Genomic DNA, 27,376 nt, shown 5'->3' on the forward strand with positions numbered 1-27,376 from the left:
ATAGTGTGGATGATATTTTTCCAAAAATCAGATTGCTTTCCGCCAGACTCATACAATAGTCCTTTTGTTGCTACTTTCTCCTATGATTTTAGAAATTCTGATGGAATGTTATCTATCTCTTCTGCCTTATTTGATCCTAATTCCTCGAAAGCCCTAATTCTAATTCAAATACTAGATTCCCTATTTCTTCAAAATTGACTCTTGTTTCTTCTTCTATCACATCAGACAAATCTTCCCCCTCATAGAGGCCTTCAATGTTCTCTTTCCACCTATCCGCTTTCTCCTCTGCATTTAACAGTGGAATTCCTGATACACTTTTAATGTTACCACCCTTGCTTTTAATTTCACTGAAGATTGTTTTGGCTGTCCTGTATGCTGAGTCTGTCCTTCCAACAATCATTTCTTTTTCGATTTCTTCACGTTTTTCATGCAGCCTCTTAGTCTTAGTTTCCCTGCACTTCCTATTTATTTCATTCCTCAGCGACTTGCATTTCTGTATTCCTGAGTTTCCCCGAACATTTTTCTACTTCCTTCTTTCATCGATAAGCTGAAGTATTTCTTCTGTTACCCATGGTTTCTTCTCAATTACCTTCTTTGTACCTAAGATTTTCTTTCCAGCTTCTGTGGTTGCCCTATTTAGAGATGTCTATTCCTCTTCAACTGTACTGCCTACTGTGCTATTCGTTATTGTTGTATCTATTGCCTTAGAGAACTTCAAGCGTATCTCATCATTCTTTAGTACTTCCGCATCCCATTTGTTTGCGTATTGATCCTTTTTGGCTAATGTCTTAAACTCCAGCCTACTCTTCATTACTACTGTATTGTGATCTGAATCTGTACCTGCTCCTGAGTACGGCTTACAAACCAGTATCTGATTTCGGAATCTCTGTCTGACCACGATGTAATCTAACTGAAACGTTCCCGTGTCACCCGGCCTTTCCCAAGTATACTTCCTCCTTTTGTGATTCTTGTGTATCCGCTATTACTAGCTGAAATTTATTGCAGAACTCGATTAGTCCTTTTCCTCTCTTATTCCTTGTCCCAGCCCATATTCCTCTGTAACCTTTTCTTCTGCTCCTTCCCGTACAACTACATTCCAGCCACCCATGACTATTAGATTTTCATCTCCCTTTACATACTGTATTACCCTTTCAAAATGCTCATATACTTTTCTCTATCGCTTCATCTTCAGCTTGCAACGTCAGCATGTATACCTGAAATATCGTTGTCGGTGTTGATTTGCTGTCGATTCTGATGAGAACTACACTATCCCTGAAGTGTTCACACTAACACACTCTCTGCCCTATCTTCCTATTCATAACGAATCCTGCTCCCGTTATACAATTTTCTGCTGCTGTTGATATTACCCTATACTCGTCTGACCAGAAATCCTTGTCTTCTTTCCATTTCATTTCACTGACCCATACTATACCTTGATTGAGCCTTTGCATTTCCCTTTTAAGATTTTCTAGTTTGCCTACCTCGTGCAAGCTTCTGACATTCCACGCCCCGACTCGTAGAACATTATCCTTTCGTTGATTATTCAATCTTTTTCCCATGGTCACTTCCCCCTTGGCAATCTCCTCCCAGAGACCCGAATGGGGGACTATTCCAGAATCTTTGGCAATGGAGAGATCATCATGACACTTTCTCAATTGCTGGCCGGAGTGGTCGAGCGGTTCTAGGCGCTACAGTCTGGAACCGCGCGACTGCTACGGTCACAGGTTCGAATCCTGCCTCGGGCATGGATGTGTGTGATGTCCTTAGGTTAGTTAGGTTTAAGTAGTTCTAAGTTCTAGGGGACTGATGACCTCAGAAGTTAATACATTGTTCAAATGGCTCTGAGCACTATGGGACTTAACTTCTAAGTCCCATAGTGCTCAGAGCCATTTGAACAATGTATTTAGAATTAGATAGATGCAAATATTTCTGCTGTATGCCGTTTATGCCGTTCGACTACGCGCTCTGCCTCTTTGCAGCTGACAACTGACAGTCACTTTACACAGAAACTCGGATTTCAAACGACAATCGGCCATTATTAATTTATTTCCAGTGCTATCACAAAAAAAATGGCTCTGAGCACTATGGGACTCAACTGCTGTGGTCATAAGTCCCCTAGAACTTAGAACTACTTAAACCTAACTAACCTAAGGACAGCACACAACACCCAGCCATCACAAGGCAGAGAAAATCCCTGACCCCGCCGGGAATCGAACCCGGGAACCTGGGCGTGGGAAGCGAGAACGCTACCGCACAGTACCATCACAGAACGTATTGTTTACATATTCAGTATTCTGTATTAAAACAGTAGTGTTGGTAAAGCGTTGTTTTTTGGGGAAGCTACAGTTCGCGTAGTTAAAAATGGACCGTTGGTTAAAAAGTGGTTCGTTAAAAAGAGAAAGGCTTACAGGTGAAGAGGAAGATAATGCATTTGTTATACTAAACACCCAGATTTGAAGACAAAGATCTTGAGCAAGAATCAAAAATTTAACAATAACAATGATGGCTAAATTGAAAAAGTTTTAAGCTCAATATTTTTTCAATAATGAATGTCAACGTTTTTTCTAAGAACACAAAAATAGAGAACGTACAAAAAGACTCTTAATTTGGCTTTTTTAGTTACTTGATACTATGATATGACAAGGTACCAATCACGCTCGACAGGGGGTCCTCGAGAAAATTTTGTTGGGAACCCCTGTCCTAGACAAGAAAGATGTGTCTTTAAAACTTTGGTGGACAGAGTCAACAAAATCTGCGAGCGGTTTACTTGCACAATGAAGAAAATCACTTACGGTCGCGCTCCGAGAAAAATGTATATGCTAGTAAGGAGACTGATCGAGCACTCCATCAAAGAAGAGAAGCCGGAAGCGCTGAGCAACAACAACCGGCATCTGGGAAAGTTTTTCCCGTTCATTAATAAAATTACGGATCGCATGGAGAAAGTTTTGGCCAATCTGAATATGTAAGCTTATAGCAGATGTGATTTAAACTCAAAGAAATATTATCGACTGCTATTGACAGACATGTGCCAAATAAATTATTAAGAGGTGGTACTGACATCCCATGGTACACAGGTCAGAACACGTTGCCAAATTTAAAACAACGTAAGACCCTCTAGATTGACGAAGATTTAGAGATGCTCGGAATGTAGCTCGAACTCCAGTGCGAGATGATTTTAATACTTTCCAGTCTGTCTCGAAATCTGACAGAAAATCCAAAGAGATTCTGGTCGTACATAATGTACACAGAGAAAACAATCAATTCCTTCTCTGCGCAGTAAGAATGGTCATGTTACTGACGAATGTGCCTCTGAAGCAGAGTTACTAGCTGCAGTTTTCCACAATTTGAACCAAGAACAATTGCCAACGAGAGTAACTTTGGAGTAGATAAATGGTAATTAATTGAAACCATCAGCTGCCGACAGGTGTTGATATACCTCGATGGCGACAGCCGAATATGTGTGCTCAGACCGGGACTCGAACCCGGGATCTCCTGCTTACATGGCAGACGCTCTGTCCATCTGATCCATCGAAGACACAGATTAATATTGCGACTGCAGGTACTTATCACATGAATGCTTCCCGAGAGACCCACATTCTGAGCGAATGCGCACAGGTTGCCCGAACTCTTACCGGAATCGTCACCTTAGTTAGCGCGAGTGATGAGTGGATGGGAAAATATCTAATAGGAACATTTCATATGTAGATTTTGGACAGCTGGGAATGTGGGTCTCACAGGAAGCGTGCAAGGGATAAATCCCTGCAGTCTCCCTATGCATGTGTGTCCTCGGTGGCTCAGATGGATAGAGCGTCTGCAGAAGATCCCGGGTTCGAGTCCCGGTCGGGGCACACATTTTCAGCTGTCCCCATCGAGGTGTATCAACAACACCTGTCGGCAGCTGATGGTTTCAATTAATTATCATTTATTCTACAGAAGCTGCACGGTTCATTCGAGAACAGTTACTATCTTCATATTTGGAGTAGATATCCTCGGCGTAGCGAAGCAGCTTAAATCACTTACAGTAAAGGCAAAGCCTCCGGACCTAACTGTATACTAGCCAGGTTCTTCTCAGAGTATGCTGATATAATACCTCCATATTTAACAATCGTATATGATCGATGGCCCCTTAAAAGATCTGTACATAAAGACTGGAAAGTTGCACAATCCCCAAGAAAGAATACAGGAGTCACCCGCAAAATTACAGACCCTTATTGCTAACATCCATTTGCAGTAGGATTTTGGAACATACAGGGTGAGTCAGGAGGGAAGGTACATGCTTTAGCGGGTGATAATACTGGTGATTCTGAACAAAAAACTTCTAGTAAACATATGCCCTTTTCTTAACCGTCTCCGGCTAAACCAGTGAAAGCAGCTAGGAACGGGAAAGGTGCAGTTGACAGTAAATTAACATACTGTTATGTTATGGCTTGTTTAATTGTGTACGTTTCCTCGCAGAAGATGTTCAAACAGTCCACCGTCAACTTCATGTTGCTGCTCTTGTAGACAGGTTTTTGTGTCGCCGATCGGGGCTCAGTTTTGCATTCCTTTACCTGGGAACAAGCATGTAAAATACAAGCGAGAAGTTCCTCTCTTGTGTCCATTCTGCTCTTGTAGACGTCGCTCTTCAGCCAACCGCACAAACAGTAAGCCAATGGGATAAGATCGGGTGACCTCGGTAGCCAAGCAATGACTGCACGGCGATCGATCCAACGACCAGGATAAGTTGTGTTGAGATACTGTGTCACTGGCCGTACGGAAAGTGTACGAGCTCCGTCATGCTGAAAGTACATACGTGCTCATGTTGCCAAAGAGATGTCCTCCAAGTATTCTGGTAACACATTTTGAAGAAACTCTAGATACCGTGTCCCAGTAGGTTATCTAAAATACAAGCGACCGATGAGTTGGTTATCAATAATACCGCACCACATTTTGACTGAGAAACGTCGTTGAAAATTCGTTTCCACAGTAGCGTGCACATTTTCATTTGCCCATATATGAGAGTTACGCGTGTTGTTGATTCCGTTGCGGGTAAATGTTGGGGTTGCGTTCCACTGCTTGAAGAATGTCCTCAACTCCATTAAGAGTCTGTTGTACGGGACGTTCAGTGACAACATTTACGCTGGGAAGCGTAGCACGCTCATTGGCAATGATCCATTAACAGAATCCTTTCCGGGTGGCAGCATTTCCTTCATGCAGGTGTTTTACACTCTGCCGATGAAAGGGATACAGACCCTACTCGTGTGCTGTGTGTATCACTTGTGTTTGTGAAATACCAAGTTGGGCAGCAATTCTTCTAGAGCTAGTAGTGGGGTTGCGTTCCACTGCTTGAAGAATGTCCTCAACTCCATTAAGAGTCTGTTGTACGGGACGTTCAGAGACAACATTTATGCTGGGAAGCGTAGCACGCTCATTGGCAATGATCCATTAACAGAATCCTTTCCGGGTGGCATCGTTTCCTTCATGCAGGTGTTTTACACTCTGCCGATGAAAGGGATACTACTCGTGTGCTGTGCGTATCACATGTTTTTGTGAAATACCAAGTTGGGCAGCAATTCTTCTAGAGCTAGTAGTGGGGTTGCGTTCCACTGCTTGAAGAATGTCCTCAACTCCATTAAGAGTCTGTTGTACGGGACGTTCAGAGACAAAATTTACGCTGGGAAGCGTAGCACGCTCACGCAATCCGTGAAACACCCCGGTAAACACCCTGCTATCTGGCACTCTGCGATTCGGAAGTCGTTGTTGGTATTCTCGCACAGCAGCTCTGGAATTCCCATTGGACAAACCATAGACAAACACCACGTCAACTTACTCTGCGTGTGTGAAGATCCGTGTTATTTTCACTACACAAAACTATTCGTTGTTCACGTAACAACACTGTAGTACTTGCACTACGACAAGCACTGGCGGACAGAGACTTGAGGTAAACAACTGCACCATGCGCAAGTGAACTGCCTACTGCCACGATTAGTAAGGACGACGCTACACGTTTCCCGTTCCTATTTGTTTTCATTGGTTTACCCAGAAACGGTTAAGAAAAGAGCATATGTTTATTAGAAGTTTTTTGTTCAGAAAAAATTGGATAATTATGGTAAGGTCTTATGAGACCAAATTGCTGAGGTCATCGGTCCCTAAGCTTACAGGCTATTTAATCTAACTTAAACTACCTTACGCTAAGGACGACACACACACCCCACACACACCCATGCCCGAGGGAGGACTGGCTGGAACCTCCGACGGGGGTGGGGTGGGGGGGGTGGGAGAGGGGGCCGTAACAAGAAGCAAGAAGCCTCCGACCTCCGACTGCGCGGTTACCCCGCGCAGCTCTTTGTTCAGAATCACCACTAGTACCACCCCTCAAAGCACGTACCTTCCTTCCTGACTCACCCTGTATATTGTATTGGAACATTATGAGTTGCCTCGAAGGAAACGAATTATTGACAAACAGCCAAAACGGATTCAGAAAATATCGCTCTTGTGAAATACAACTAGCTCTTTATTGTCACGAATCAATGAGTGCTGTTGACAGGGGATGCCAAATTGATTCCACATTTTTAGATTTCCAGAGGGGTTTTGACGCCGTACCTCAAAAGCGACCTCTAATCAAACTGCGTGCCTATGGACTATCGTCTCAGTTGTGCGACTGGATTCGTGATTTGCTGTCAGAAATGTCACAGTTCACAGTAATTGACGGAAAGTCATCGAGTAAGACAAAAGTAGTATCTGGCGTTACTCAAGGAAGTGTTATAGATCTTCTGTTGTTCCTGATATACATAAACGATTTAGGAGACAATCTGAGTAACGCTCTTAACGGTTTAGACAAGATATCTGTATGGTGCGAAAAGTGGCGATTGACTCTAAGTAATGAAAAGTGTGAAGGCATTCACATGAGTACAAAAAGGAACAGCTAAATTTCGGTTGCACGATAAATCACACAAATGTAAACGTTAAACTCAAGTAAATACTTACGGATTACAATTACGAAGTACTTAAGTTCGATCATATAGATAATGTTGTGGGTAAAGCAAGCCAAAGACTACGATTTAATGCAGAATACTGAGAAACTGCAACAGGTCTCGGAAAGAAAGTGCCTACACTACGCTTGTACGTCCTCTTCTGGAGGTGTGGGATCCGCATCAGATAGGATCGACGGAAGACATGGAAACAGTCCACAGAAGCGTATCTCGTTTTGTACAAGGTCCGGCAGAAAAACCTCCCCTTTAAGGAAAGCTAATAAAAACAAAACCAAATAAGGTAGAACAATTTTATTTATACTAAATAAAAGTACATATTATGCCATTTTAGAAAATACTCTTATGGTCTTACTTTTTAAATAAAACATCCCTTAAATGGCTTCCTGCACTGTCGACACACTGATTGAGTCTTTCCCTGAAGTTATTCATTACTCTTTGAGTCATTTCAGGTGGAATAGCTTCAACCTCTTGTGTAATTGCTTCTTTCAGGGCTCGTAAAGATTGTGGACGTTGTTCATAAACTTTTGCTTTTAAATAGCCCCAAAGAAAGAAATCACAGGGCGTTAAGTCCGGCGATCGTGGGGGCCAGCCAATGTCTCCACGCAACGAGATCACATGTCCAGGAAACATTTCCTTCACCAATGCCAGTGACTGCCGCGCTGTGTGGGCTGTAGCACCATCTTGCTGGAACCACACGTTCTCTATTTCACCAAAAAGCTCCCTTAGTTGCGGTTGGAGAAAGTCGCGGAACATGGCACAATAGCGTTCACTGTTGACGGTTAAATTCCTGTCATTTTCTTCGAAAAAGTAAGGACCGATCACTCCGGAATTGTAAACAGCACACCATACTGTTACTTTACGGCTATGAAGTGGTCGTTGATGAAGTTCTTGGGGATTGTGTTCACACCAGTACCTGCAATTTTGGCTGTTCACTGTTCCGGCAAGGTGAAAGTGTGCTTCATCAGAAAAAATCACAATATCGTTGGGACGAATGTTCCGAAGAAGGTCTTGGCACAAACTTACACGGACACCACAGTCTCGTTCACTCAGTTCCTGCGTAGTTACAATTTTGTAAGGATGCATTTTAAGATCTCGATGCAAGATTCTTCTCACACTTCGATCAGATATCCGTAATGCTGCCGCATGCTTTTTAGCGGATCGTCGAGGAGATTGTTGAACTGAAGCTCTAACTGCATCAACATTTCCGGGGCCTGTTGCAGTCCGTGGTCGTCCAGGTGGTTTCCTTTTTAATGCGGAACCTGTCTCACGAAAGTTAGCAACCCAAGAATAAATTGTTTTCTTATCGGGAACAGGGTCCCGTCGTCCGAGCGCAAAGCGAACGCGAAAAGTACGTTGAGTATTAATAGGCGATTCGCCATTTTGAATAAAATCTTCCACTACGAAGGCACGATGTTCACCAGACCACGCCATGGCGTACACTGAAAACGGCACGTAGGCAGCTACTTAACGACGCGCCCTCCACCACTCTGCTCCTTCTACTGTCCGCTGCACGTTACTTTGTAATCGGGGAGTTTTTTATGCCGGACCCTGTACTATCACGAAATAGGGGAGAGAGCGCCACGGATATGATACGTGAATTGGGGCGTCAGTCATGAAAACAAAGGCGTTTTTCATTGCGGTAGCGTCTTCTCATAAAATTTCAATCACTAACTTTCTCCTTATGGTGTGAAAATATATTGTTAACTCTCACCTACATAGGGAGAATAATAATAAAATAATAGAAATCAGAGGTCGTACAGAAAGATTTAATGGTCGTTTTTCCCTCGCGCTGATCGAGAATGGAACGGTAAAACGGTAAAGAAATAGCTTGAAGGTGGTTCGATGAAGCCTCTGCCATGGATTTAATTGCGAATTACAGAGTAACCATGTAGAAATAGACGTAGAAGTGCGCCGTGTAAACGATATTTAGACCCACCAAGGACGTTAATGAATATTTAAGAACGGCAAAAGATGCACGGCACTCCCTAGCAACACCTGGGGTATATCAGATTCCGTGCAGTTGCGGACAAGTGTACATTGGAACCATGGAAAGAAGTGTCAACACTCGTGCAGCCGAACACAAAAAGAACTGTCGTCTCGGACATACCAAAAAAATCGACCGTAGCAGAGCATGTTTTTCTAGATGGGAACAACGAAATAAAATTCACTGAAACGAGCGATTCAGCAATGACATCGTATCATGCACGCATATATAGAGAAGCACCATGATAAATATAGTAGCAAAGAAGAAAGTTTGAAGTTAGATGAAATGTGGATGTAGACTTTGTTCAAATGTGTGTGGAATCTTATGGGACTTAACTGCTAAGGTCATCAGTCCCTAAGCTTACAAACTACTTAACCTAAACTACCCTAAGGACGAACACACACACCCACGCCCGAGGGAGGATTCGAACCTCCGCCGGGACCAGCCGTCAACAGAATGACAGTAGATTATTTTTAATCGAGAATGATGACGCCATCCAGAGATAGTCATACAGTCGGCATCACGTGACGTACGGTGGTGCCCCCTATGCGCTGTATAAATGCGGGAGCCCGCGAGCCTTAGTGGCAGTAGCCGTTTAACCTCGGAAGGTGTCTCCCGAAATTAACGTCAGAAAGCAATTTTATACACCGACCACGGCCTCTCAGACCGGAAGTGTTGACTAAAGATGTATTCACAATGTCGACCAGTCAAGAGCTATGCCCCAGTTCCGGACCTTAGCGACAGTAATAAACATCATCGTTCGGGACCAAAGAGTAGTAATGTTTCAGATGAATTTGTAGTGTTGTTAATGTTAAACATTGTACTTCAAGAGAACAATTTGTGATTGTATCGATCAAGTGATGCATTCACAGTCAACGGCAGCTGTAAATGTTCTACGCTCTCCTGTGGCAAAGAACTGTAGCAAAGTTAAGTAAATCTTTTGTTCATTTATGTAATAATGTGAAGTAATATTGCGTATGTTCTACTTTGATGAGACTTCTCCCAGAGTATTCAAAGCCACCACAGTTGAGACCAGCAGTTTCGTTCAGTGGCAACAGATATATTGTGGTCTTAAATTGGATAGTAAGAGAACAACGATTCAATAATGACAGCACTTAAAGGGGGTAGGACGTCAAACGGGCCCACTTGGAACGGGAGAGGCACCACAGGACATTTTAATTTCTATTGTCTATACTTTTACAAAAAAATGCATAAGACCTTGTCAGCATGACCAGGAAGGATTGAGGACTCACACTCATAGCAGTGGAAGTTCAAAAATGTTGCAAAATACCTTTATTTTACATGTGAAATTTCATCATTTTTTCACTTACTACTGGCTGCATTTGTTGCTATAGGTACACTGTTCTTCCTAAGAAAGAAAGATTCTTCGATGAATTTTGCACAGCATACCAGCAGTACTTACAGGTGTATGAAACTATAGAATTTTCCAAATCTATTAAAAACTGTGTGTAAAAATTGAGATAATTAACTATAAAATTTGAGTTTTTTCTAAACATGAAGTTTAAAATGTAACAGTTCATTCATTTTTTTGTAAATTAAATAAACTCTAGAGTTTCATAGACATGTAACTATTGTTTGCATGCTGTGCAAAATTCATCGAAGAATCTCTCTTTCTTAGGAAGAAAAGTGTACCTATAGCAACAAATGCATCCAGTAGTAAGTCAAAAAATGACGAAATTTCACATGTAAAAAATGTATTTTGTTACGTTTTTGAGTTTCCACTGCTATGAGTATGAATCCTGAATCCTCCCTGATCATGCTTTCAAAGTTTTTTGAATTTATTTGTAAAAGTATAGACAGTGGAAATTAAAATGTCCTGTGGTGCCTCTCCTGCTCCAAGTCGGCCCGTTTGACGTCCTACCCCCCTTAAGGGTGGTAAAGAATACATAATTAATCACAAACGCAAGAACGACTGAGGCAGAAAATGCCCAGATAAATGAATGATGTAGATTGAATAATGTAGATTCATTGATTTCAGGAAAGATACGATTATAAAGCGAGAAGGAAAGAGATAGAAAGAGTAGGAGAAAGAGAAAGAGAGAGGGATAGAGAGAGAGAAAGAGCGAGATTGACAGGTGATGTGGTTCTGTGGCGGTAGTGCTGTTTTGGGATTACCTGAGCGATTGATCTCTATGATAGGCTGTGGTCGTTCTTTTGTGCTTCCATAGTTAAATTAACGGATATGGTATCAAGTATAAAATAAAAATAATGAAATGTTTTCCCAATTAGTTGCTATGCTTATTCCTCTGAGGCTTTAGTACTTAGTTAACACTTTAACTGAGGTGGTGCCCTGAGGCCTCAATGTAGACTGTATCGATCGCAAAAGCAGGTGTTCTCTCCTCTGAGTCGAACTGCATTTTGTGGATTCTATTTAAAGATTCCTAACTAGAAAACAAAAGTACGCCAAGTGAAGTTGAAGTATTCTTTATGTCCAACATAACTCGATTTTTTTTCGGGAAGTTCTGAAAGGACAGGTCTGTGATGTTAGATAACGAGGCCTTGGTGACTTTTGATTGTCAATCTCAACTTGCAAGGGGGTCAGTGTGCATGGAAGTGGGCTCTCACTCACAAGGCGATCACAAATCACCATCTTAGTGATGAGTGGTAAAAAAAAATGTTAAAATGTAATGCCAGTATCGTTTTGTTATTGTCATTTGTCGATGGTCACAGGAACGTGTATAAAAGTAATATTCAAATTTAAGCTCTTAATAACTTATCACCATCATCATCTTCCGTCCTTTAGCGTCTGTCTCGTCTAGTACGGATTCCGCGTTCTCATGAGCTGAAAAATTATTTTATTATTTAACATTAAACTTGGATCCCTTTCAGAAGTCACAGCCATCAAGTTAACATTGGAGGAGGAAGACGTGTGCGTCCGCTATGTCTGAATCGCGTAAACTTAGTTCTGTGTATGCACAGAATTTGCCTAATCCAGCATGGAAAACCACCTAAAAACCACACTCAGCTGGTGTAATTTGCCACGCGGATCCGATCTGAACATGTCGCATCTCACTGGCTTGGAAACTACCGCGCTGCGCATTACACTACACAAGCATTTCATGCACTCAGTAACTAATAACTTTTTAACATAAATTTTTAGCTTAGTACACTACTTTTTTACTTAATTCTTAAATATAAACATATGGCAGTTCCATGTGAGTGTAGCATCACAGTCTGAAAGCATTCCAGTGCCAAAATGCGTACTTCCACAGAGAAACTGGTAACTTGTCACAACTGATATTTTCATCGTAATTGATATTTTGCAATGTACATTACTGGCAATTAAAATTGCTACACCAAGAGGAAATGCAGATGATAAACGCGTATTCATTGGACAAATATATTATACTAGAACTGGCATGTGATTACATTTTCAAGCAATTTGGGTGCATAGATTTTGAGAAATCAGTACCAAGAACAACCACCTCTGGCCGTAATAACGGCCTTGATACGCCTGGGTATTGAGTCAAACAGAGATTGGATGGCGTGTGCAGCTTCAACACCATACCACAGTTCATCAAGAGTAGTGACTGGCGTATTGTGACGAGCCAGTTGCTCGGCCACCATTGGCCAGACGTTTTCAGTTGGTGAGAGATCTGGAGAATGTGCTGGCCAAGGCAGCAGTCGAACATTTTCTGTATCCAGAAAGGCCCGTACACGACCTGCAACATGCGGTCGTGCATTATCCTACTGAAATGAAGGGTTTCGCAGGGATCGAATGAAGGGTAGAGCCACGGGTCGTAACACATCTGAAATGTAACGTCCACTGTTCAAAGTGCCGTCAAAGCGAACAAGAGGTGACCGAGACGTGTAACCAATGGCACCCCATACCATCACGCCGGATGATACGCCAGTATGGCGATGACGAATACACGCTTCCAATGTGCGTTCACCGCGATGACGCCAAACACCGATGCGCCCATCATGACGCTGTAAACAGAACCTGGATTCATCCGAAAAAATGACGTTTCCTCATTCGTGCACCATCGCAGGCGCCCCTGTCTGTGATGCAGCATCAAGGGTAACCGCAGCCATGGTCTCCGAGCTGATAGTCCATGCTGCTGCAAACGTCGTCGAACTGTTCGTGCAGATGGTTGTTGTCTTGCAAATGTCACCATCTGTTGACTCAGGGATCGAGACGTGGCTGCACGATCCGTTACACCCATGCGGATAAGATGCCTGTCATCTCGACTGGTAGTGATACGAGGTCGTTGGGATCCAGCACGACGTTCCGTATTACCCTCCTGAACCCACCGATTCCATATTCTGCTAACAGTCGTTGGATCTCGACCAACGCGAGCAGCAATGTCGCGATACGATAAACCGCAATCACGATAGGCCACAATCCGACCTTTATCAAAGTCGGAAACGTGATGGTACGCATTTCTCCTCCTTACACGAGGCATCACAACAACGTTTCACCAGGCAACGCTGGTCAACTGCTGTTTGCGTATGAGAAGTCGGTTGGAAACTTTCCTCGTGTCAGCAAGTTGAAGGTGTCGCCATCGGCCACAGCCTTGTGTAAATGATCTGGAAAGCTAACAATTTGCATATCACAGCATCTTCTTCCTGTCGGTTAAATTTCGCGTCTGTAGCACGTCATCTTCGTGGTGTAGCAATTTTAATGGCCAGTAGTGTATTTTAAGTACTGCGGCGGTGAATGCATATGAAGCGAGTTTCAGTTGGAAGTCAGTTACAATGTAAGTGGCGGAAGCACATTGAGAGCGAAGAACGCCTCGAGCTTTCCGGATTGCCGCGCGGTGTAACAAGCGCGGTGCGAGCAAGGTTCCGAGAAGTTGTCAGCCCTAGTAGAACGACGAAGGTCTCGGGCGGTATACTGTACAAGGCGTGGCGTCGCTGGGGGACATTCATTCATCTACTAAGGCTGCCGTCACACTGCCACCGGCATCGGTGGATTCCGCCGAAGAACGACATCGGCCGAGGATGACCGATTTTTCCAAACCTGCCGGCCGTTACGTGAGAGGTCACAATTTTACCGATCTCATCGCTCAAACTACAGCCGTTTGATGACAACGGTGAAATTCGTTCGGGTGAATCGGTCGATGTTCTCACACATAAAATATAGAGTGTGAGAAAGCGACAATATTAGTCCAAGAAAGAACAAACCCTCTTATGGGTCCTCGTCCTCCATCGGCTCCTTTTCCCCCTCCCCCCACTTCGTTTTTCCTCTCCTTTCCCCCCCCCCCCCTTTCATTCCCATCATCTGCCCAGGTTCTCCCGTCTGCCCTCGGCTGTGGTATGTCAAATTGGTGCCAACTTTTTAGTGCAGTTTTGAAGTGAATGTTCAATGTTGTTCGTCTTTCCAAAGTGTTGCCAACAGAAATCATGCTGTCGCTGGGTGTGAATTTTATATCTCTTACGAACAGAAACCCGACTGTCGCCGTGTTTTTTAATTGTCTATTATTTTACCTGTCTGCTTCATATGTATTTTATTAGCATCATCAACCCTTTGTTTTATGTGTTAAGTTCCACGATTTTCCGCCATTTTACCATTTAAGTCACCGATTTTATCGCCTGCTTTTATTATTTATTATCTTCATCTTTTTCAAACAAATTCTGTAGGCTGAAGAGCGGCGTACTAAGCTGCTGCCAGCCCGCCCCCTTCGGGGGGAATTGAAACTCAATAAAGAAAACAAAAAAAAGAAAGAACAAGTTTGTGGCATCCTGAGGATGAAAAATGTCATAATCGGGATATAGCTAGGAATCTATCAATTGAAACCGCAGCTTTATTGGAAACCATTAAATACTTATCGAAAATTTTAGTCGAAAATTATAACCTCCAAAAAAACTGTGCAAACGAGAAGGTGGCGTATCTTTTTGGGTTGTGGTTAGTGGCCGTTAGGTGTCTGCAAATTATTATTACTACTATGTACTTGCTGTTTGTGCAAGTAGGTTGATGATTCTATTATTTGAGATGGTGCGCAAACGTGGTGTACGTTTTCACTTTTCAGTGTTTTAGATGGTCAGAGTACCTCGTTCTAAAATCCATGTTTCTCTTTCACATGTGTGCTGAATCACAGTCACTGAAAGTTAATTGACATATTTCTGTTTTTCTGACTGTGCAGAGTGTTTGTAATATTGCTTTTCCATTTCATCACGACTCAAATCGAGTATGCAATGGAACGTTCCTTTCTTTATCTCATACATTCGTAAAAGTGAGACAGGGTTGTAGCCTCTCACCGATGTTATTCAATCTGTATACTGAGCAAACAGTAAAGGAAACAAAAGAAAAATTGGAGTAGGTATTAAAATCCACGGAGAAGAAATAAAACCTTCGAGGTTCGCCGATGACATTGTAATTCTGTCAGAGACAACAAAGGACTTGGAAGAGCAGTTCAACGGAATGGACAGTGTCTTGAAAGGAGGATATAAGATGAACATCAACAAAAGCAAAACGAGGATAATGGAATGTAGTCGAAATAAGTCAGGTGATGCTAAGGGAATTAGATTAGGAAATGAGACGCTTAAAGTAGTAAAGGAGTTGTGCTATTTGGGGAGCAAAATAACTGATTATGGTCGAAGTAGAGAGGATATAAAATGTCGACTGGCAATGGCAAGGAAAGCGTTTCTGAAGAAGAGAAATTTGTTAACATCGAATATAGATTTAAGTGTCACGAAGTCGTTTCTGAAAGTATTTGTGTGGAGTGTAGCCATGTATGGAAGTGAAACATGAACGATAAATAGTTTGGATAAGAAGAGAATAGAAACTTTCGAAATGTGGTGCTACAGAAGAATGCTGAAGATTAGATGGGTAGATCACGTAACTAATGAGGAGGTATTGAATAGAACTGGGGAGAAGAGGAGTTTGTGGGACAACTTGTCTAGAAGAAGGGATCGGTTGGTAGGACATGTTCTGAGGCGTCAAGGGATCACCAATTTAGTATTGGAGGGCAGCGTGGAGGGTAAAAATCGTAGAGGGAGACCAAGAGATGAATACACTAAGTAGATTCAGAAGGATGTAGGTTGCAGTAGGTACTGGGAGACGAAGAAGCTTGCACAGGATAGAGTAGCATGGAGAGTTGCATCAAACCAGTCTCAGGACTGAAGACAACATATTCATAAAACTTGTGTGGTTGGTACAGTAACTATAGAAAGAGTGTACATAATCGCGACGTTCTCTTCAAGACAGTTACAGCTCATTCACATCCACTTGGACCTTTGTTAATAGTGAAAGCGGCAATGCAGCAATTGTCCTCAAGCACAGAGGTGTCGTGGCATTGATTCCGCTCAAGTAGATCCAAAGAGATTCTAAGCCCTTTGACAGAAAAGAGTCTGACCTAACATAAGCTCCTTCATTCCGTCAAAAACTGACGAAAGGCATCGGACGCACCGTGAGCGAGCTGTAGGCTAACGTTATCTGGTGACCTTCACACAATGACATATGGGGACCGTTGGCGGTGAAACTGTGAACGCAGCCTAAGCAGGAAGTTCAGCACCTTCACTGCACACCAACAATGGTGATGTGCGCCACTGAAGCAGAGTTACTAAATACAGTTTTCCAGAATTCCTTCACAAAAAAAAAAAAAAAAAAAAAAAAAAAAAAAAAAAAAACGAAATAAATATTCCAGAAGTAAAGCATATATAGTCGTAAAGGAAGGCGGCAATTAAAGCACAAAAGGTGTTACAGGTATGGCGAAGTGTAAAATTGACACACAAGAGACGAACGGTTGTTAAATAAAAAATAATCCGTCAATTTTAAAATTAATGTATGTTTATTGACATTACATCAGAGCTGATTTCTCGCCATTTCATGTAGGCCAGACTTATTTGAGATAAAGTGGCGTCAAGGCGATGTCTGTCATTTCTGAAGCACGATTCAGATCTCTTCTTCAAATCCCCCATCAAGTAGATCAGTATCTCTGAAGGGCAGTAATTTTTTGAATGATTGCGATCTTCATTTAGTCCAGATTTCGCGGTTTGTGGTTACAGACACTGCTCCTGAGGTACCCCAGCAGAAGAAAGTCACACGTGAATAAGGCTGGCGATCTGGGAGGCCAGGGCACATTGCCAAAACGTAAGATAATCTGTCCAGGAAACATGCGTCGAAGAACAGCGTGTGATATAGCGCCACCCTGCTGTAATCAAAAGCCTTTAAAGGGATTCTTTAATTCTGGTTTCGAGAACGTCTAAGCATATTAATGTTTTAGCCTAATTAACAGCGAATGTGGCCCCATTTTCTTCGAAAAAATGTGCTCCAGTTACATTAAAAGAGCATAACGGGCTTTGACTTTTTCAGAGTGTAAAGGGCGCTGGTGAATAAGGTGTGGTTGTTATGGAGCGCAGTAACGCAGGTTTTACTTGTTAACGCAGGTTTTACTTCCGTTTAAATGTAATCGAGCTTCATCTCTCATCAATAAAATTACATTGTCACTCAAAATCACTTACATTCTGCACAATAAGAAGTTTGTCCAGATGGAATTTTAACGTATGTAAAATTCCTCAATTGATTCTCGATTGATTGCTAGCTCACTAGCATGACGTCTAACTGATCGTCCTGGGTTTCTGGCTATCACTTCCCTTACCCCTGCGCCGGCCGGAGTGGCCGAGCGGTTCTAGGCGCTACAGTCTGGAACCGCGCGACCGCTACGGTCGCAGGTTCGAATCCTGCCTCGGGCATGGATGTGTGTTGTCCTTAGGTTAGTTAGGTTTAAGTAGTTCTAAGTTCTAGGGGACGGATGACCTCAGAAGTTAAGACCCATAGTGCTCAGAGCCATTTGAACATTTTTTCCCTTACCCTTGCAACTTTTTCTGGCGTCGATACTCTTCATCTCGGGCCTGTACGCATCTTATCCATTATGTCCCAATTTGATTTGAAGTGCACCTTATCCATTACGTTCCCATTTGAATTGAAGTGTTCTACCCATATAAGGATTATGTTACGACCAAGAACAACTCCGTGTCGACTGAAACTAAATTATACATGAATCATTCGCTGTGTAGCTCTAACAGTCTCGCCGCATCTACCGAAACTGTCACAGACCAACAAACGATGTTGCAAGTTCCAGTGCCATTGTAAGTGAAAAGGCGTCTTGTGTGGAGAAGCTATCCTCGCCACGATCTTCTCCCACCTCTCAGTAACACGCAATTCAAAACCGTCCGTTTTCCGTGTGCCAGCCTGTATAACGATTAAGAATAACAGTTTCAAGCAATCGGTTGACAGATGTATTTTGGGTACGGGGAGTTAAACGAAAGTACTCGGAAATGCCTTACAGAGAACTTGAGAAGATCAGTCTTCGAAACTGTGAAATGCCTCTGTCGCGGTCCGACTTCAGTTCTGGACAAGGTGGTGCAGTGGTAACGCAGTGAACCTACTGGCATTCTGGTGGGTGATGGTTCAAACCTCCACCAGTCCATCCAGATTTAGATTTTCTTCAGTTTGCGTAAATTTTTAAGGCAAATGGTAGGATGGTTCCTATGAAGAAGGACAAGGCGAATCTCCTACCTCACTCTTTTTCACACCGCTGCTCCTTCACTAGTACCATTGTCGTTGACGAGACGTTTTAGCTTTCTTGGTCAGGAAGGACAGCACATAACAAAATGTACTTCTCCTGCACATATATTAGAGTAGAAAGAATAAATCACTAAATCTGTAAGTGATTTCAGGCTGCACAGGGTGTGAAACTCTGCCATCTCTGGCAGCTCCAATGGTTGCACTCTGGCTGGACATCGAATCCTGCTGATCTTGGGTGACAGATACGGCTACATCACTCCATGCTGCTTCCACTCTATACCCGGGTTTGTCAGTAGTGGTAGCTGACGAGAGGTGATGTGCCAATCTCTCTGTACTCGTATATCCAATGGCTGAGAGACCCGGAGAATAATGGGAAAAAGTTCGTTCTGACCCCATCTGCATTTTTGCCAGATGTATCTAAGATGGCGACGATGACGTCATCCAAGATGGCCTTGTGCAGACTTGGCAACAGTGCATGACGCCACTCTAGATGGCCGCCATGACGTCATCCAAGATGGTGGATTTTCATGGGAAGTTTGAATTTTGGCAGGAAGATTGGTCAATTGGGCTACCTCCACTAACCTATCCCCCTCCCCCAGAAAATGGCGGAAAGTTCAAATAATATCAGGACAATTCAACACACTTAAGAAAATGGCGGGAATGAAAGGGCATTTCCACTAACCTAAGTCACCCGACTACCACCTCGTCCTAGGAAATGGTGGGAAGAGGACTCGACCTGTGCTGGACATGTCTTTATTATTTTGCATACACCAGTTTTTATTTAAACAATTATAGGCACTATCACCATCCAGTGTAGCCGCCATGGGGTCCAAACTCCAACTGATCTAGTACAAAGTACCACACCCAGCAAGTGCTCTCATCCGTGACGTAATCAAAGATGGCTGCCTTGACGTCAGCTGATGACGCAAGTATCGTTATCCAAGATGGCAGGAAACAATGTGTTCGCCATGAGGTCTGGACCTAGTACACAGTCCACCACCAGAGAGCGATGTCGTCCGTTCCGTTCCGTGACGTAATCCAAGATGGTGGGAGAAAATGGCAGGAACCAATAAGAGCCCTTAATCCAGTCATGTGTTAGATTTCAGCCAGTAGGATGGCAGTATCTGGTGGCATCATTGGAGGGGTATAGGGGAGACTCAGCAGCTCTTGGACCTCAATCTTGCTCAGTTAGTCAGCAGCAACAGCAGAAGAAGAAGAAGAAGAAGAACCATGAAGCGTCAATAGCAGTTGCAATCCGACACCACTCTGCGGAACAGGAGGAAACAGAAAAGTAAGTATCCCATATCACATCTTTCTCTGTGGTTAGCATTATTATTATTATTATTATTGTTATTCATTTGTTCCTCATATTGGTCCATGTTAAATGCTTCCTCGTCTTTGTTCGGCAGTAGCCCTCGATGCGTTCAAACTAGCAGTGTCGAGTGCCAACATGTCAATCTCTGCCACGTCCGGACCTGTCGCAACCTCGGCTGCCATCTTGTGGAGACCTGCAGCTGCCTCTAGACCTACGACAGCAACAACCTCCAGCACATCTGAACCTGTAGCGACCACGTGGGATCCTGTAGCGCACATAGCCCACTTGCTGGAGCAGTACAAGGAGCTGCTATTGTCCGTCCCACTCATCGATTTGTGTGATGAGGACACGCAAGCTGCTTCCCACACATCGAACGCTGCTGCTAGTGGTCCTAAACAACATCAAGATGGAGGACACTACTGGTCGCCGACATAAGACCCATCCCAGCAGAATGCCCCTGTGATAGTGCAACCACAGAACGCAGATGCGGTGGATAAGAAGGCATCGAGTGTACCCAACTTTTCACTTCCACGTACAATTTAAGTCCCAGTGGAACGAAACGTGTAAATGTCGGTATAGAAGCACGTAATGTCTGGGGCTTGCATGCAAGAATGAAAATTGAAAATGTATCCAAGTGTGTTAAAGTGCCAATTCCCAAGTTCGACTGGGACGAAATATGTCGTGCAGAGCGCTACATCAATCAGCAGATGACTACAGAGTATTATCCAACTCGTTCTCCCCCAGAAATTTGCCTTACTGGTGTGACACTTTGTGTTACAACTGTGTATGATGACTGTGCATTATTTGTGAAATGGGGTGACAACTATGTTTATCTAAGGAAGGCCTCAGTTATGAAGTTATACGATCAGGACACTGCGCTACGTCTTGCATTGGATAGACTGAACCGTTGGTTGCCGAGTATGACTCTGCATACAGTGATGTTGTAAACTCCCTATGCGTGCATAGTGTACATGTTGATTATCTTAAGCAGCACCTTTGTTTGCTCATGAACGCTGAACCGAAAGAGAAACAGATTAAGTGTGTGTAGGAAAAACCAGAGTACTGTGAGGCATCTATTGGCTTGAGGGAGATATGCACTGAATTAATTGCATGTCAAAAAGCTTTATTTGGCAAATACTGTACAGGTGCAAAGAAGAAGATACATACAGATTGCAATGATTTTCCTGAAATACTACACCCTATGTATGATATTTAAATAAATAAATAATTTATCTATATATAATCTCAAACCGTGTTTGGGTTTTATTTCATAAATCTCATTATAGTCAAAGTATTACAATTATTAATATTTTTTTCAATGCTATATCAGTTATTCACATAATTATTGATGAAGTTACTCTTCATGTGTAAAATATATAGCTCTCTTCTCTGTGTAGTCAACATAGCCCAATCAGTTAAGTGATGGAACTATAGTGGCTACACATACTATTATTATCCTTTCCAATGTATATTTCTATATATGTCAACCATTTTTCGGCACCTGGCGTAGTTAGCATCATGGCAGGGTGGGTGAAATATCCTCATTACAAGGAGTTTGTTGTCGGTGACTGGTCCTGCGAAGATTCGAAAGAAGATCTGAAGAAGAACAAGAAGAATGGAATTCTCCTTCGTGATAATATACGGGCAATGGGCAATTATTGTAGGTCCATCCAATTGTGGGAAGACTAACGTCCTCATGACTCTGCTAACACATGTAAATGGAGTCCGATTTGATCATGTTTGTGTATCCTCAAAAACACTGTTTCAAGCCAAGTATCAGCTATTGCAAGAGATATTGCGCAGTGTAGATGGTGTTTCATACACGACATTCAGTGAAAGAAGAGATTTCCCTCCACCTGAAAAAGCAAAACCAAACAATGTCTTCATATTTGACAATGTTGCTGTGGAAAACCAAGCCCAAATTCGAAAATATTTCTGCTTCGGTCGTCATGTGGATGCCGATGTAATTTATCTAATCCAAACATATTCCAGAATTCCAAAACAGTTGGTTAGGAATAATGCAAACCAAATTATAGCCTTCAAACAAGACAATCTGAATTTAAAACACATTTACCAGGCACATGTCGGAACTGACATGTCGATCAATGATTTTGTAAAGATATGTGCTGATTGCTGGAATCAATCACAGGATGGGTTTCTCGTTGTTGATAAAACAAAAAACTGAGTGATGGTAGGTACAGGCAAAACTTTCGAGAGTTTTTGCATATATAGGTTACTACATCAGTCTACGCTACACCATGGACAAATTCACGCCTATGTCTGCCTCTCAACCCGGGAGGATGGGTGTACACAGACAGAACATTCGCCTGTCCATGGATGCGAAAACTCAGGCTATTGTGCATAAAGTTGCAGGTATGCACGGGGGACTAGAGTCGCGCAACATAACTCCGAAGATAAAGACTGGAAATTATTTATCTACAACCCCGAAACTTCAGCGCTTATCCCGTCTGCGAAGACATTACGTGAGGACTCGAAACAAATAGAGGAAACTGATATTTTCACTCTCGAATACCGATGTCTGTGATGTAACAGATTCCAAATCATCCCTATAATTTACAAAGTCAACTAATGTGTTTCTCATGTCTAGAGAACCAGCAAACGTGTCTTTCACCTCCTAGATGCACACACCACAATCCATGTTTCCTCAGCTAAATAAAGACGTGAAATGTGCAGAAGCAGTCAACCAAACAATTTACATGGGAGGCAATAAAGGTCCGGCGCAAACACACGCCCCTATTCAATCTTCTCAAATTTCTACACGATCACGAAAGCTACCCAACACATACTACGTATTAGTTCGCTATTCTGCCGTCTAGAAGACGACAAAGTTAACTCAGTTACATTCCTGCATTCCAACAGGCCTTTGCATTCGGACGGCTCCTGCCGTTAACGGGAAACGTGAATTATTCCTGCACAGGACACCGGCATTGCAGGCCAAGCACGCATAGACAAAATGATCCTACGCAGTTATTCACATATATATTTTATCCCTGTACTTACAACTAAATGTTACCATTGTGGTCTCAGTTGAATGACACTCGACAACGAGCGAAGTATCAGAAAAACAACCTGCTGACGGCTGTGGCCTGGAAATAGAAATATCGGTACCCATTATTATGACTTGACATACTCTTCCCTTGCTATCACAGTACTCCACGTCAAATCCTTACCTTCCTTACGGCTGGGCATAGTCATTTCCTTTGCACATGTTGGAATACAAACACATACTTTATAAGCCTGATGTTCAAATGCGAACCTATGACGCACCCCCTACTACTAACAAGCGAACCTCCCCATTGCACCCCCCTCAGATTTAGTTATAAGTTGGCACAGTGGATAGGCCTTGAAAAACTGAACACACAACAATCGAGAAAACAGGAAGAATTTGTGTGCAACTATGAAAAAATAAGCAAAATATACAAACTGAGTTGGCCATGTGCAACATAGGCAACATCAAGGAGACCGTATGCGCAGTAGCGCCGTGGTCCGGTGGTTAGCGTGAGCAGCTACGGAACGAGAGGTCCTTGGTTCAAGTCTTCCCACGAGTGAAAACTTTACTTTCTTTATTTTTGCATAGTTATTATCTGTCCGTTCGTTCATTGACGTCTCTGTTCACTGTAATAAGTTTAGTGCCTGTGTTTTGCGACCGCACCGCAAAACCGTGCGATTGGTAGACGAAAGGACGTGCCTCGCCAATGGGAACCGAAAACATTTGATCGCAAGGTCATAGGTCAACTGATTCCTCCACAGGGAAAAACGTCTGATATATTCTATACGACACTGGTGACGGCATGTGCGTCACATGACAGGAATGTGTTGTCGATCCACCTAACTTGTACACTTGGCGAATGGGTAAAAGGATTCTTCTACCTTGCCCGATTTAGGTTTTTTTGTGGATGTGATAATCACTCCCAAAAAACTGATGAAAACATAATAGTTTGTCACATAAACTGAAAATAAAAAATTAAACTTTTCACTCGAGGGAAGACTTGAACCAAGGACCTCTCCTTCCGCAGCTGCTCACACTAACCACGGGACCACGACGCACCTGTGCTTGTATTATCCTTGATGTTGCGTATCTTCCACATGGACTACTCAGTTTATATATTTTGCTCATTTTTTCATACTTCAACACAACTTCTCCCTGTTTTCTCGATTGATGTGTGTTCAGTGTTTCAAGGCCTATCCACTGTGCCAACTTATAACTAAATCTGAGGGGGGGTGCGATGGGGAGGTTCCCTTGTAAGTATAATACTTCGTCAATAACTGATTGCTGGCGATACGAAATAATACTGAGAGAAAACCAATCATGGGTGGACACGTCTCATAAGTTTTTCTTTCCAGTGCTACCACCGTGTCCTGGAAAGAGAGTTTAATCGTCTTACAAACCGCCAGATGTTAAAAAACACGATCCCAGCAAGTACTGTATGTTACTGTCGCAAGCAGTCTTGGCTCTACAGGTGCACACAAGTATCCACGTTAAAAGCTATACCCGCTTTACAAATTGGTGTGGTTATTTTGTCCAAACAAATACCGTGTTGGTGATCGCTGGAGTATATAGTATCAGACCAATAGTACGCTTACACGTCGTCGATGGTGCAACCTCGTAATAAAATTACCTAATTTAGAAAGTTATCAGCTAAGGAATGTGGTATGAAGCCGGTATTTGCGAATCCTTCACGCCACTGCAGCTAGATATTTCTACAGTATTTGTAACGCATTCTGTCTCGATCCCATGTCAGAGTTTCGGTACTATATCCATGGGCTATAGGCGATGGTTGGTTGAGAAACATCACAAACAGTAGATGGTGTGCTGATTGAGGTCGTTAGAAATGAAGAGTAACTTTTCAGACCGCTATCCACTAGAAATGCTGTCTGGGATTTGGAATCAAGTCTATCCATTCAACCACATACCTGCATTCGATCCTATGGAGAAGTCATTTAATGATTACAGCCGCAAGTGAATCATATTTCTGGCACTCTCATATCTCGAAACGAGTCACCTTTCTCGAACCTGTGTGCTACAGTAAAATTCCAACGTCCCTATGCATCCTGCGTCTGTTGGCATTTCTGCAGCTTTGCACATGTGATCATTCCAATTTAAGTTGGAACTGGGTAGAAGTGGGAGAAAGCCATATCCACCACCTCAGGTCAACCCACGAAGAAACAGAGTGACCTGAGTTAGTGCAAAAGGACCGTATTTTGACCATTTGGTGGAAATTGTCACATTGTGGCGCGTCTCCAAACTAGATACAGATACTACAGATCCACGTCCATTCACATCTGTATCCCCAACATGCTATCTTTGTTATTCTGCACCATCCATCAGAGAAAAATTATGAACTATTAAAGCTGAACTAACTTCATCTGATAGAGAACTAGATAAGATTTTTAACACATCTCTCACCTTCCATATATATAAAACAAATACCGCATGCATGCAGGCATCGAGCACATGTGACGATCCTTTTAAATATACAGGTATTGATCACTGCACAGACCAGTCTAAAGTTCCATCACCTGTACTCTAGGAAGATGATTGTATCCCACGGACTATACTGTAAGTCGCAAGAGACGCCCTCCCGTGGCCCTGTCTCGTTCTTTGAAACATTATTTTCTAACATGGTTTATACACCGCCAAACATTCATTTTCAGTATTAATGCACATCAGAAAATAGTGTGCAATATTATTGGCCGTCTAGGGGGCGCTTAGACTATGTTCAGTAAGACAAATGACTGTCAAGCTGAGCACAATCTGTGACCTCTGGTCATGTGGGATACCTTACGTTCAGGTAAAGGGCGGAGTGGAAACGGGTAAAAAAGGGCCGCTGGCGCATTCTCTTGGCAGCACTCGTGGGGATGGTTGGGCTATGGACGCTGCCTGTGATAGGTTCGACGCCACAGCCAGTGTCGGAGTACCCAGGGTAACACGTTGCTTCTGAGAGAAAATTCCTTTGGCCATTACCTGTCTCCTCTTCATTTAATTATTTCAGTCATTTCCATAATGTAGTCATAAAATGAGTGATTAAAAGAGATTGAGTGGGGTTCCTTCAGAGCCCACTTGGACCTTAGCAACTAATGAGTTTTAATATTACCTTGCTCATTATTTCATAAATATTTTGCCTTGCAATATTCTGTGCATTTCCGTACCTGTGATCTTACGTAAATTGATGTAGAGTTCCTTGGCATGTTGTTCCATCACCTGGAAACCGTAAAAACCGTAGCAAAATGTTACAATAACCACAGGTGACCTGTGTCAATAACGAACAGAACTATGCATGTTTATGTGTGTACATATGCTGTAAATAATGGAATATTATTTTTGAACGGGAAAAACTCTCCATTTTTACCGGTTTTTAACATAAAAATATTAATAATAAATATATTTCTGTGTAACAAATACTAAGAATAAGAAAAACTATGAGTATATCATGTCACGGAATTTCTATATAGTTGTGGGATAAACACTTGGATGAATAAAATGATAACTCTGGTGTCAGCTCTCGAACCTACTAGATGCTTTTGTATGAGGTTCCTTGTGAATTTCACGATTTTGCTAAGTCTACCTAAGTTCTTTTTGGAATATATGTATGAAAAGTATTTGTCTTTGTAGTCTCATTCATACCTGTTTCTCTAAGTGAATATCGTTAAGTGGAAATAATTAATTATCGCTAGAATTCAAGTTTTATCATTGACCAACAGTCATTCTTTTGTCGTAATGGCGCATCAGCCATTACGTGAAGTACAGGGTGTACATAAAGTCAGGGAACACTTTCAATTATTTATTGCACAAGAACCAAACATTGTACAGATATCGTACATTGTTGTCGTGTGAAATACTGGGACAATAATGGCGTGTGAAAAACGTAATACTAGGCTCCAAAGTAAACTGAGAAATGACAGTAAAAACGAAAGCAGTGTGTTAGCGCCACCGAGTAATGAATTAACTGATGTTCAAAGTAGTAATTTGGTAATTGTGCATAGGGAAATGGAGCGGGCGGCAAACAATGGCGTGGACAGTGAAACAATTAGTGAAGAGGGAAGCATTATCGATCGATCGGTCGGCAACAGCTCGCCTCAGGAATCGGGAATGACAGGACACAATTTTACAAATATTGTAGACTCAGGTTTTGGGTTCTCACCGTTTTCTCAAATGAGTCAAGACACATTTTCCACTTGTCAAAATGTGAATGTTGGCGGTGCAAATTCACTGCCGAAAAGCACTGAGGAACATGTTTCAGACACCAGTGCATTGTTATTACAATTAATGCAACAAATGGGACAAAAGCTTGAAAAATTAGACACAATGGAACAAAATCAGAGACAAACACAGCAAAAGCTTCAAAAATCAGACAACAATGCAAACTAGCCACAGACCGCACACAGCACAGCCAGTGATTTTCATACAGAGCACTACGTAACGTTGCCAATAAGAAAACATAAACAGCCTACTTACAACCTAAGGACATCACGCACATCCATGCCCGAGGCAGGATTCGAACCTGCGACCGTAGCAGTCGCGCGGTTCCGGACTGCGCGCCTAGAACCGCGAGACCACCGCGGCCGGCAATTGAGTCCATACTTACAATATT

Source organism: Schistocerca nitens, chromosome 2, assembly GCF_023898315.1.
Source record: "Schistocerca nitens isolate TAMUIC-IGC-003100 chromosome 2, iqSchNite1.1, whole genome shotgun sequence".
NCBI lineage: Eukaryota > Metazoa > Arthropoda > Insecta > Orthoptera > Acrididae > Schistocerca > Schistocerca nitens.